Source organism: Rhinoderma darwinii, chromosome 1 (assembly GCF_050947455.1).
Source record: "Rhinoderma darwinii isolate aRhiDar2 chromosome 1, aRhiDar2.hap1, whole genome shotgun sequence".
In the NCBI taxonomy this organism is placed as follows: domain Eukaryota; kingdom Metazoa; phylum Chordata; class Amphibia; order Anura; family Rhinodermatidae; genus Rhinoderma; species Rhinoderma darwinii.
This window is the reverse complement of record NC_134687.1, coordinates 252546487-252560476: the sequence shown is the minus strand read 5'-3', so window position 1 is coordinate 252560476 and position 13990 is coordinate 252546487. Positions and strand designations below refer to the sequence as shown.

The 13990-nt window shown below is 43.7% G+C and overlaps 1 protein-coding gene across 3 annotated transcripts in view; it reads right to left on the bottom strand.

The window, feature by feature from the left end:
- Window positions 1-13421, bottom strand: part of HMG20B (high mobility group 20B) — a 202199-nt gene extending 188778 nt beyond the window's left edge. For all 3 annotated transcript variants that reach the window (XM_075850295.1, XM_075850287.1, XM_075850293.1), the window contains exon 1: window positions 13312-13421. The gene's annotated coding sequence lies outside the window, so the exon portion shown is untranslated. The remainder of the gene's footprint in view (window positions 1-13311) is intronic.
- Between the last annotated feature and the right edge of the window lie 569 nt (window positions 13422-13990).

The following is a 13990-nucleotide window of genomic DNA, read 5'->3' as shown; positions in this document are numbered from 1 at the left end:
CGCCATCACACATCACACAAAACCCCCCAAAAAACTGTAATCGCTGTTTTTTGCCCATTCCACCCCAGAAATAATTTTCTTTCAGATTCCCAGTACATTATGCGGTGCCAACTTACTCCCGCAAAAAACAAGACCTCAATATGGCTGTGTCGACGAAGAAATAGAAAAGTTATGGCTTTTGGAATGAAGGGGGGGGGGGTATTATGTGGTAATAACTTCAGAATGCTTAAACCTATCCAAGCGATTCTGAGATTGTTTTCTCGTGACACATTGGGCTTTATGTTAGTGGTAAAATTTGGTCCATATATTCAGTGTTTATTTTAGAAAAATGTAGAGAAAATGTAGAAAAAAAATAAAGAGCATTTTTCAGAATTTAAATGCATCTGCTTGTAAAAAAATTTTTTAATTTTATTCAATTGTTTTCTGTAACACAGAAGGTTTTCCCAGAGAAACACTACTAAATATGTATTGTCCAGATTCTGCAGTTTTTAGAAATGTCCCACATGTGGCTCTAGTGTGCTCGTGGACTGAAACACAAGCCCCAGAAGCACCTAGTGCATTTTGAGGCCTCTTTTTTATTAGAATATATTTTAGGCAGTATGCCAAGTTTGAAGAGGTGTTGAGGTGCCAAAACAGTAGGAATCCCTAAAAAGTTACCCCATTTTGGAAACTAAACCCCTCAAAAAAATTAATTTAAGGTTGTGGTTACCATTTTGACCCCACAGTTTTTACACAGCACGTATTTGAATTAGGATGTGAAATTTAAAAAAAAAAAAAAAAAAATCCAAAAATACGTCGTTTTTGGCTTAAAATTTCTTATTTTCACAAGGAATAAAATACCCCATTTTGTTGCCCAATTTGTCCGGAGTACAGCAATACCCCATTTGTGGTGATAAACTTTCGTTTGGGCCCATGGGAGGGCTCAGAAGGAAAGGACCACCATTTGGCCTAATGGGGATTTTCTGGTGCGAAGTCATGTATGCAGAAGCCCCTGAGGTACCAGTACAGTTGAAACCCCCGAGAAGTGACCCCGTTTTAAAAACTACACCCTTAAGGCATCTAGAGGTGTAGTGAGCATTTTGACCGGAGACATACACCCCATAAACTGTAATGTGGGTTCTCCTGGGTATGGCAATACCCTGAATGTGTCTGTTAACAGCTGCCTGGGCACGCAGCAGGGCTCAGAAGGGAAATAAGCTGTGCGGAGTGCATCAGGGTAAGTAAAACTGGGGTAGATTAAAAATCAAGGGATGTAGGATACATTTTATAACACTCTTTCATACAGAGCCCTGGTTTTTCGGGACACGTGTCACATTGATATATTGTGTCCTGCCTTATCCCCCTCTTATAGCAGACTGCACCATTTTTTACTTTTTCCCTTCTTGCCAGTTTGGGGAACTTCTCCTGGAAAGTGTTTCCCTGGTACGATGCGTGTGGCCCTGCTTCCAGAAGTACTGGCTGCCCCCCTTCCTGGTCCCTAAATATTAGTTTCTTGATAACCACCTCTTAAAATTCCAGGAAAGTTCCCATCTGGCCTGTACATCGACGTAGCACGTGCGCATTATAGAATGCCATATGTATGATGTGCACGGCCAGCTTCTTATACCACACCGCATGGCGCTGTAGGGCTTCAGGACTTGCTCTGACAAGTCAACCCCTCCCATGTACCTATTGTAGTCCAGGATGCAGTCTGGTTTGAGGGTCTCTGTACTGGTACATGGGTACTGGTGTGGACATGTATTGTTGTCAATACAAGGACATCTCTCTTGTCCTTGTACTTGACTCAATATGTTGCTGCTAAAATGTGCCCTGCTCTCACCCCTTCCTGTTTGCCCAAGCAGTGTCTTAGGGAGGCCTCTCAGATTTCTTCTAGAAGTGGCGCATGCCGCAGGACTTCTGGAAGCGAGTCACTTGAAGAGTTGGACGCTGGTATAAAAAGGATCCAGGTAGAGGTGGTAACCCTGGTCCAGCAGCGGGTGCACCAAATCCCACACAATTTTTGCATTACTCCCAGTAAGGGGGGGCACTCAGGGGGCTGAATACTGGTGTCCTTCCCTTCATAGATCCTAAATTTGTAGGTATACTCTGATGCACTCTCGCACAGCTTATACATCTTCACACCATACCTTGCCCTCTTACTCGGCAGGTACTGGCGGAATTGAAGCCTCCCTATAAAATGTACCAAGGACTCATCAATAGAAATACACCTATCAAACACCCCATTTTAGAAACTAGACCCCTCAAAGTATTCACAACAGCATATAGAAAGTTTATTAGCCCTTTCGGGGTTTCCAAGGAATTTAGAGCAAAGTAGAGGTGAAATTTACACACAGTATTTTTTTGGGTCATCACCCATCCCAAAATATAGAATAAAAAGTGATCAAAAATTCGCATGTACCCCAAAATAATACCAATACAAATTACAACCCGTCCCGAAAAAACAAGCCCGTACACAGCTTTTTTTGACTGAAAAATAAAAACATTATGGCTCTCAGAATATGGTGACACAAAAAAACAAAATCATTTTATAGAAAAGTGATTTTATTGCGCAAACACCATAAAAAACAAAAAAAAACAAAAAAACTATATACATATGGTATCGCCGTAATCGTACCGACCTACAGAATGAAGTAAAATGTCATTTATAGCGCAGTGTTTACAGAAATTGTGCAGAGTATCCAAAAGCGGATAAGATTGGGCACCATTTATCAGTGCGACACCGGCCACACATCTATGAAGTATTTATTTACCCATTATACCCTCTTATTATGCCCTGATGTACTCCGCACAGATTACATATGCCCCCACATTATAGACTGAAATACCAGCAAAACCCCAAACAGGACTACTACCAAGCAAAATCTGCGCTCCAAAAACCAAACGGCGCTCCCGCCCTTCTGAGCTCTGCAGCATGCCCAAACAGCAGTTTATTTCCCATATGGGGTATTGCCGTAATCGTGAGAAATAGCTTTACAAGTTTTGGGGTGCTTTTTAATCTTTATTCCTTGTAAGAATTACAAAAAGATTAAATTTTTTCAGAAAAAAAAAAAAAAGTCGATTTTCTCAGACATATTAATATAGCTAAAGACCTGTCGGGTCAAGATGCTAACTATACCCCTAGATAAATTCCTTGAGGTGTGTAGTTTCCAAAACCACTTTTGGGGAGATTCCACTGTTTTGGCACCACAAACATCTTCAAACCTGACATGGTGCCTAATATATATTCCAAAAAAAGGAGACCCCAAAATCATCTAGGTGCTTCTTTGCTTCGGAGGCCAATGCTTCAGTCCATTAGCACACTAGAGCCAGATGTGGGACATTTCTAAAAACTGCAGAATCTGGACAATACATATTTAGTAGTGTTTCTCTGGTAAAACCTTCTGTGTTACAGAAAAAAAAAATATGTATTACAAATTAATTTCGGCAAAAAAAAATGAAATTTGTAAATTTCACCTCTTGCGTTAATTCCTGTGAAACGCCCAAAGGGTTAATAAACATTCTAAATGCTGTTTTGAATACCTTGAGGGGTGCAGTTTTTAAAATGGGGTGATTTATGTGGTCTATCTAGTACATAAGGCCCTCAAAGCCACTTCAGAACTTAAAGAGGCTCTGTCACCAGATTTTGCAACCCCTATCTGCTATTGCAGCAGATAGGCGCTGCAATGTAGATTACAGTAACGTTTTTATTTTTAAAAAACGAGCATTTTTGGCCAAGTTATGACCATTTTCGTATTTATGCAAATGAGGCTTGCAAAAGTACAACTGGGCGTGTTGAAAAGTAAAAGTACAACTGGGCGTGTATTATGTGCGTACATCGGGGCGTTTTTACTACTATTACTAGCTGGGCGTTGTGTATAGAAGTGTCATCCACTTCTCTTCACAACGCCCAGCTTCTGGCAGTGCAGCACTGTGACGTCACTCACAGGTCCTGCATCGTGTCGGCACCAGAGGCTACAGTTGATTCTGCAGCAGCATCAGCATTTGCAGGTAAGTAGCTACATCGACTTACCTGCAAACGCCGATGCTGCTGCAGAATCATCTGTAGCCTCTGGTGCCGACACGATGCAGGACCTGTGAGTGACGTCACAGTGCTGCACTGCCAGAAGCTGGGCGTTGTGAAGAGAAGTGGATGACACTTCTATACACAACGCCCAGCTAGTAAAAGTAGTAAACACGCCCCGATGTACGCACATAATACACGCCCAGTTGTACTTTTACTTTTCAACACGCCCAGTTGTACTTTTGCAAGCCTCATTTGCATAAATACGAAAATGGTCATAACTTGGCCAAAAATGCTCGTTTTTTAAAAATAAAAGCGTTACTGTAATCTACATTGCAGCGCCTATCTGCTGCAATAGCAGATAGGGGTTGCAAAATCTGGTGACAGAGCCTCTTTAACTGGTCCTTGACAAAATAACCTTTTGAAATTTTCTTGAAAATGTGAGAAATTGCTGCTAAAGTTCTAAGCCTTGTAACGTCCTAGAAAATTAAAATAATGTTCAAAAAACAATGCAAATATAAACATATGGGGGATGTTAATTAGCAACCATTTTGTGTGGTATTACTATCTGTTTTACAAGCAGATGACATTTAAAATTAGAAAAATTATAATTTCTGCAAATCTTACAATTTTGGTGTTTTTCACAAATAAGCTATGAATTTATTGACCAAATTTTTCCACTAACATAAAGTACAATATGTCACGAGAAAACCATCTCTGAATCGCTTGGATAGGCAAAAGCATTCCAGAGTTATTACCACATAAAATGACATGTCAGATTTGAAAAAATGGGGCTTGTCATTGAGGCATCGAGGACCCTTGGTCCCGAAAGGGTTAAAGGGAAGGTGTCATGATCTTATTTTTTATTATATTGCTTTTAATATAATGTAAACAAAAATTTTATTTATTTGTGTTGTCACTTTCTACTTTTAACCCCTTAGTGACCAGCCCATTTTAGGCCCTAATGACCAAGCTATTTTATTCGTTTTTCTATAGTCGCATTCAAAGAGCTATAACGTTTTTATTTTTTCGTCTACATAGCTGTATGAAGACTTGTTTTTTGCGGGATTAGTTGTGCTTTTTAATGGCACCATTTTTGGGTACATATAATTTTTATATTAACTTTTATTAACCTTTTTGGGGGGGGATTATAAAAAAAAACTGAAATTCCGCCATTGTTCTATGTGTTTTTAAATTGACGCCGTTCACTATGCGACGTAAATAACATGTTACCTTTATTCTATGGGTCGGTACGATTACGGCGATACCACATATGTAGAGGTTTTTTTATGTTTTACGACTTTTGCACAATCAAAACACTTTTGAACTAAAATTATTTGTTTTTGCATCGTCGCTTTCCAAGAGCCATAATTTTTTTATTTTTCCATCAATGTAGTGATTTTTTGGGCTTGTTTTCTGCGGGACAAGACGTAGTTTTGATTGGTACTGTTTTGGGGTGCATGGGACTTATTGATTCATTTTTATTATGACTTTTTTGGGGGGCAATGGACAAAAATTGCAATTTCGCCGCGTTTTTTTGCGTTTTTTTATTACGGTGTTCACTTTGCGGTTTAAATTACATATTAACTTTATTAATGGAGTCATTACGGTCGCGGCGATACCACATATGTGTACTTTTTTTTTTTTTTTTACACTTTTACTAAATAAAACCACTTTTTATGGAAAAAAATGGATTTTTTTTTTTACTGTACTTTTTATTAATAATCTTTATTTCACTTTGATGACTTATTTTATTAGTCCCACTAGGGGACTTTACTGTGCGATGTTCCGATCGCTGCTATAATGCTCTGGTATACTTCGTATACCAGAGCATTATTGCCTGTCCTATTGCGCGTCCTAACAGGCATATGTCCAGGGCAGACCTGGAGGCTTTTATCAAGCCCCCGGCTGCCATGACACCCCATCGGAGACCCGCGATTGCATTCGCGGGCCGCCGATGGGTGACAGAGGGAGCGCACTCCCTCTGTAAACAAAGTTAAATGCCGCGGTCGCTATTGACGGCGGCATTTAACGGGTTAAACGGCCGCGATCGAAGTAAACTTCAATCGCGGGCGTTGGAGCAGGAGCTCAGCTGTCATCAGACAGCAGAGCCCCGGCTCCTGCCTGCACGGGAGACCCGTGCAGGACTTAGACTAGGCTGACGTGAAAAGGCGTCAGCCTAGCCTAAAGCCCATTAGTGACCGACGTAAAAAGGCGCATTAGTGGTTACTAAGGGGTTAATGTATTCATACTTTTACTTGTCTATGGGGGCTGCCATTTTTTTTTTCATATCTGTATGTGTCGATTAACGACACATACAGAGATGGAATACGGCAGCTACAATACATAGGGCACAATGAACGGCTCCCGTCCATTGCCTCTGCTATCTGGATCTGTACTGCGCAGACGCAGGTCAGAGGCACACAGCAGAGAAGCTTTTTGTAGGGAGATCGCAGGTGCCATTAAGAAGACCAGCTGCCCTGCATGTAAGGTGTGTGTCTTTGTCTGTTCCTCTCTCTCACAGACCCCCGGTCTCGTGTCCCCCGACAGGCCGCCGTCCCCCCCCCCCCTTGTGAACCGGTCAACTGAAAAGTCAGTCACTTCACTTTCATCATGCTAAGGGTATGTTCACACGCAGTGTTTTCAGCAGTTTCTTGGGCCGTAAATGTCACTAAAAAACGCCTGAAAAATCGGAAGCAGAAAGCCTACAAACATCTGCCCATTTCAATGGGAAATACCTGTGTATAGGTTCAGACAGCACCAGATACGTGGAAGGATGGGGTTTTGCACGGATTGGGGCCCAACCCAAATATGAGTATAAAAGAGTATCCGCTTCACCAATTTTGAAACAAAGGGATTTTAAATTTGTTTTTGTTTTTAACCCCTTTAGGACCCAGCCACTTTTGGACCAAATGACACAGCCTCATTTTTTTAAATCTGACGTGTGTTACTATATGGCTATGTTCACACGGGGTATTATGCCGAGCTTTTTGACGCGGAAACCGCGTCGCAAAACTCGGCAAAAACGGCCCGAAAATGCCTCCCATTGATTTCAATGGGAGGCGTCGGCGTCTTTTTCCCGCGAGCAGTAAAACTGCCTCACGGGAAAAAGAAGCGACATGCCCTATCTTCGGGCGCTTCCGCCTCTGACCTCCCATTGACTTCAATGGGAGGCAGAGAAAGCGTATTTAGCGCTGTTTTATGCCCGCGGCGCTCAATGGCCGCGGGCGAAAAACGGCGCGAAAAACTCCGCGAAAATCGGCGTGCAGGGAGAGGAATATCTGCCTCAATCTTCCAAACGGAATTTTGAGGCAGATATTCCTTCTGCAAAATACCCCGTGTGAACATAGCCTATGTGGTAATAACTTGGGAATGCTTTTACCTATCCAAGCGATTCTGAGATTGTTTTCTCGTGACATATTGTACTTTAAGTTAGGGCAGATTCAGACGAACGTTGCGTTTTTGCGCGCGCAAACAACGCAGCGTTTTGCGCGCGCAAAAACCATTTGACAGCTGCGTGTGTCATCCGTGTATGATGCGCGGCTGCGTGATTTTCGCGCAGCCGCCATCATAGAGATGAGGCTAGTCGACGCCAGTCACTGTCCAAGGTGCTGAAAGAGCTAACTGATCGGCAGTAACTCTTTCAGCACCCTCGACAGTGAATGCCGATCACAATATACAGCAACCTGTTAAAAAAAAAAAAGAAAAAGTTCGTACTTACCGAGAACTTCTCTCCCGGCTGTTGCCTTGGTGACGCGCCTCTCGACATCTGGCCCCACCTCCCTGGATGACGCGGCAGTCCATGTGACCGCTGCAGCCTGTGCTTGGCTGGAGCTGTCACTTGGACTGAATTGTCATCCCGGGAGGTCAGACTGGAGGAAGAAGCCGGGAGTTATCGGTAAGTCAGAACTTCGTTTTTTTTTACAGGTTCATGTTTATTGGGATCAGTAGTCACTGTCCATGGTGCTGAAACAGTTTAACTCTTTCAGCACCCTGGACAGTGACTATCTCCTGACGTCGCGTACCGGAATTTTTTTTGCCGAGTTCGGCCGAAACCGGTGAAGTTCGGTTCGATTGTCCGGGTTCGCTCATCTCAAAGACACTCCATTTGGATGTTTGGAAACAGAAAAGCACGTGGTGCTTTTCTGTTTACATTCATCCTTTTGACAGCTGGTGCGCTGTTTCAGTCGGTTCGCACGGAAGTGCTTCCGTGCGACCTGCGTGGTTTTCACGCACCCATTGACTTCAATGGGTGCGTGATGCGCGAAATACGTGGAGATATTGAACCTGTCGCGTTTTGTACGCAGCGAACAAACGCTGCGCACAAATCACGCACTGTTTGAACTGCCCCATTGACTTCTATAGGGCTGTGCGTGGCGCGCGAAAAATACGCGGCCTGCACGCACGAAAATCATGCTCGTGTGAATCCCCCCTTAGTGAAAAAATTTGGTCGATATATTGAATATTTTTGTGTGAAAAACACCAAAATTGAGAAAATTTGCAAAAAATTAGCATTTTCTAAATTCAAATGTATCTGCTTGCAAGACAGATAGTTATACCACACAAAATAGTTACTAGCTAACATTTCCCATATGTCTACTTTAGATTGGCATCATTTTTTTAAAATGCTTTTATTTTTTTAGGACGTTATAAGGCTTATAAGTTTAGCAGCAATTTCTCAAATTTTAAAGAAAAATTTCAAAAGCCTGTTTTTTTAGGGACCAGTTCAGTTCTGAAGTGGCTTTGAGGGCCTTATATATTAGGAACCCCCACAAATCACCCCATTTTAAAAACTGCACCCCTTAAAGTATTCAAAACAGCATTTAGAAAGTTTCTTAACCCTTTATGTGTTTCACAGGAATTAAAGCAAAGTGGAAGGGAAATTTGCAAATTTCATTTTTTTTGGCAGAAATTCCATTTTAAGGCTATGTTCACACAGAGTATTTTGCAGGAGGAATATCTGCCTCAAAATTCTGTTTGGAAGTTTGAGGCAGATTTTTCTCTCCCTGCACGCCAATTTTCGCGCCGTTTTTCGCCCGCGGCGCTCATAAAACACCTCGAAATACGCTTTCTCTGCCTCCCTTTGAAGTCAATGGGAGGTCAGAGACGTAAACGCCCGAAGATAGGGCATGTCGCTTCTTTTTCCCGCGAGCCAGTTTTACTGCTCGCGGGAAACAGACGCCGACGCCTCCCATTGAAATCAATGGGAGGCATTTTCGGGCCGTTTTTGCCGAGTTTTGCGACGCGGTTTCCGCGTAAAAAAAACTCTGTAAAATACTCAGTGTGAATCCATTTTTCCTGTAATACTGAAGGTTTTTACCAGAGAAACACAACTGAATTGCCCTGATTCTGAAGTTTTCAGAAATCTCCCACATGTGGCCCTAGTGCGCTACTGGACTGAAACAAAAGCCCCAGAAGCAAAGGAGCACCTTGAGGATTTTTGGGCCTTCCTTTTCTTAAATTATATTTCAGGCACCATATCAGGTTAGAAGAGGTCTTGTGGTGCAAAAATAAAAGTAACACCCCAAAGAAGACCCCATTTAAGAAACTACACCCCTTGAGAAATTTATCTAGGGGTGTAGTAAGCATTTTGACCCCACAGGTGTTTTAGATTTTATTAGAAATGGGCAGTGAAAATGAAAAATTACATTATTTTCCAATAAGACGCAGCATTAGTTAAAAAAAAATTTCATTTTCGCAACAAATAAAGGAGAAAAAGCACCCCAACATTTGTAAAGCAACTTCTTCAGAGTAGGGAAATACCCCACACGTGGTTATAAACTGCTATTTGGACACACAGCAAGGCTCTAAAGGGAAGGAGCGCCATTTAGAATTTGGAGTGGAGATTTTATAAGATTCGTTTTTTGACACCATGTTGCATTGAGCTATAGTACCAGTACAGTGGTACCCCCGATAAATTACCCCATTTTGTAAACTAGATCCCTCAAAGAATTTATCTAGGGGTGTAGTGAGCATTTTGACCGCATAAGTGTTATGCAAAAATGAGTAAACAATAGATGTTGCAGATTGAAAATTGCTGTTTTCCACAGATATGCCATTTCAGTGCCCAATGTGTTGTGCCCAGCTTGTACCACCGTAGACACACATCCCATAAATTGTTAAGCGGGTTTTCCAGAATACAGTAATACCCCATATGTGGTCATAAATTGCAGTTTCGACACACTGCCAGGCTCAGTTGGACCACCATTTGGCTTTTGAAGCGCAGATTTTGCTTGGTGTTTTACTGGTATTTCAGCTTATAATGTGGGGGCATATGTGAGCTGGGCGGAGTGCGTCAGGGCACATGTAAGCTGGGCGGAGTGCGTCAGGGCACATGTAAGCTGGGCGGAGTGCGTCAGGGCACATGTAAGCTGGGCGGAGTGCGTCAGGGCACATGTAAGCTGGGCGGAGTGCGTCAGGGCACATGTAAGCTGGGCGGAGTGCGTCAGGGCACATGTAAGCTGGGCGGAGTGCGTCAGGGCACATGTAAGCTGGGCGGAGTGCGTCAGGGCACATGTAAGCTGGGCGGAGTGCGTCAGGGCACATGTAAGCTGGGCGGAGTGCGTCAGGGCACATGTAAGCTGGGCGGAGTGCGTCAGGGCACATGTAAGCTGGGCGGAGTGCGTCAGGGCACATGTAAGCTGGGCGGAGTGCGTCAGGGCACATGTAAGCTGGGCGGAGTGCGTCAGGGCACATGTAAGCTGGGCGGAGTGCGTCAGGGCACATGTAAGCTGGGCGGAGTGCGTCAGGGCACATGTAAGCTGGGCGGAGTGCGTCAGGGCACATGTAAGCTGGGCGGAGTGCGTCAGGGCACATGTAAGCTGGGCGGAGTGCGTCAGGGCACATGTAAGCTGGGCGGAGTGCGTCAGGGCACATGTAAGCTGGGCGGAGTGCGTCAGGGCACATGTAAGCTGGGCGGAGTACGTCAGGGCACATGTAAGCTGGGCGGAGTACGTCAGGGCACATGTAAGCTGGGCGGAGTACGTCAGGGCACATGTAAGCTGGGCGGAGTACGTCAGGGCACATGTAAGCTGGGCGGAGTACATCAGGGTACATGTAAGCTGGGCGGAGTGTATCAGGGTATATGTAAGCTGGGCGGAGTACATCAGGGTACATGTAAGCTGGGCGGAGTACATCACTTTTTATAACTTTTTTTTTTTAGACCAGATGACCAAAAAATAAAATGCTGTCATTGTTTTTTATTTAAAAAATGTACGGTGTTCACCGTGCGGTAACAATAATGTGACATTTTTATAGATCAGGCCTTTCCGAACGCGGCGATACCTATTATGTAGTGTTTTTTTTCATGTTTTCATTTTTTTTCTAATAATAAAAGGAGTTGATCAGGGAAACAGGGCGATTGTTGTTTTTATTATTTATTTATTCATTTTTTTTTTTATATTTTTCACTTTTTCTTTTACACTGACCTGGGGACTTGAAGATCTGGTCTTCTGATCCCCGGTACAATACACTGCTCTACTTATATAGTGCAGTGTATTTTAACTGTCATTCTTCAACTGACAGTTAGCGTATTAGGTCCTGCCTCGGGCAGGACCTAATAGGCTTCCTGGTTGCCATGGCAACCATCGCGGGGGGGGCCTTCAATGGTTTGAAGGGGTTAAATGGCTGCGATCGGCGGTAACAGCCATCGCAGCGGCATGTCAGCTGTGTATAACAGCCGACAGCCGCTGAAGATAAAGCGCGCACAGCTCCCGTGCTCGCTTTATCTGCAGGGCGTGACTGTACGCCCGTGTGCGGGAACTCACTTGGTTTCTGGACGTACAGTCACGCCCAATCGCGGGAAGGGGTTAATGCCAGTGGCAGAGTGCGACGTTTCGGTCTAAGTGACCTTCATCAGGCACTGAGCCGTGCTAGAAAACTGCATAAACTAGCGCAAATGGTGCTGATAGCGGCTAGCCTAGTCTATGCAGTTTTCCAGTACGGCTCAGTGCCTGATGAAGGTCACTTAAACATCGCACTCTGCCACTGGCATTAACCCCTTCCCGCGATTGGTAGGGTATGTGCACACACACTAATTACGTCCGTAATTTACGGACGTAATTCGGCCGCAAGTCCCGGACCGAACACAGTGCAGGGAGCCGGGCTCCTAGCATCATAGTTATATACGATGCTAGGAGTCCCTGCCTCTCTGCAGGACAACTGTCCCGTACTGTAATCATGTTTTCAGTACAGGACAGAAGTTCCACGGAGAGGCAGGGACTCCTAGCATCGTACATAAGTATGATGCTAGGAGCCCGGCTCCCTGCACTGAGTTCGGTCCACTACTTGCGGCCGAAATACGTCCGTCAATTACGGACGTAATTAGTGTGTGTGCACATACCCTAACTTTCAAAAAAAAAAAAACGTTACTGTTATCTACATTGCAGCGCCGACCACATTCAATAGGAGATAGGGATTTGATAATCTGGTGACAGAGCCTCTTTAAGTTTTAATACTTTCCACCATGTGGAAGAAACATTTTTTTTTAAAAAATACAGCAAAAGATGTAAAACAATAATAGAAATAAGAAAATTACCTAAAAAAAAAAAAAAAAGCAGCAAAAGGTTTAATTCGTGACACATTCCCTTTAAGGTCTAAAATAGGCTGTCATTAAGGGGTTAAAAAAACTGCTGAAAATCTGAGGCTGTTTTCCATTGAAAACAGCCCCGTATTTTACAGCAGTTTGCCGTGTGACGCGGAAACAGAAAAAGAAGGGACATACCCTATCTTCGGGCATTTATGCCTCCGACCTCCCATTGACATCAATGGGAGGCAGAGAAAGCGTATTTCGTGGCGTTTTTAGCCCGCGGGACTCAATGGCCACGGTCAAAAAACACCACGAAAACCGGTGTGCAGGCACCCAGGGAGGAGAAAACCAAAACTGGATGGGAACTTCCCATAATGGAATGTATATTTTGTTTATTTTCCATCTAGAAAAAAAAAAAAAAAAGGAAAAATTCTATCAGTTTTAGTATATTTTGATCATCAGGTAGCGAAGCAGTGAAAGGAAATCTCACACACCTCACATGCTTATAGAATTTCGCCATTACGCATACCCTCTACATTGGGTTCTCTGCATTGTACCGACCGTAATTAAACACGTGACTACGAACACCCAATTACTGCCCACGTAGACCGTATGAATATCCTTCGACAGTATACGAGTTGATGTAATCTCTGTACGATGGTCGCCTATAATGGCAAACTAATACAATAGAGTGAGAAAATACCCACACAAGCAGGTGAGATGATCCGCTATGCCCCACACATAGATTACACGGATGTACATTCGCTCGGTAATTGTAAATTACCTCTATTATTAAACTTTGCTTCTTGTCTCGTTTGTCTCTCACTCGCGCTTGAATACCCTCCGTCTCTCAGCTCCTATTGGCAGAGGCGTCTGCCCCGTTGCTAGAATCTGATAGGCTGAACTGTCTCCCTTCCATTATGAGCCTGGGGGTGAAAGATAGATGTTGATAGGTTGAAGCAATGAAATACAGCGTTCTAAGGAAAATGCTCTCATTGCGATTGGCGACGGAATCTGTCACTCAAACCGATAGCAGGTTAGGCTGTGCTGTGCTTTTCAACCACCAATCATTAATCAGCTTCATCCTAGTGGAAGGTAATGCCGGAAATAAGGTTGGAGAGGGGGAAGTAGTCAGAATGAGTCATAAAGCTACATAGGCATTAGCACAATGGTTCAGCCTAGAATGTACATGTTCCTTTGAATTTCTCTTTGTAGCCAATACGTTCTAGCTTTTTCAGTACTGGAGTGCTTCGAATGTATGTGCTCCATTGAGGGTCTCCTTGCAGCCCATACATTCTATCCTGTCCTGTGCTGAAATGCCTAGAATGTATGCATACCTGCCAACTTATCAGTTTTGCAGAGAGGGACAACGGAAGCGGCGCGCATAGCACATTTTTCCCCAGTTAGGTCATGCCTCTAACCCCGCCCACACAGTGCAAACCTCCCATAGAACCCCCTACACA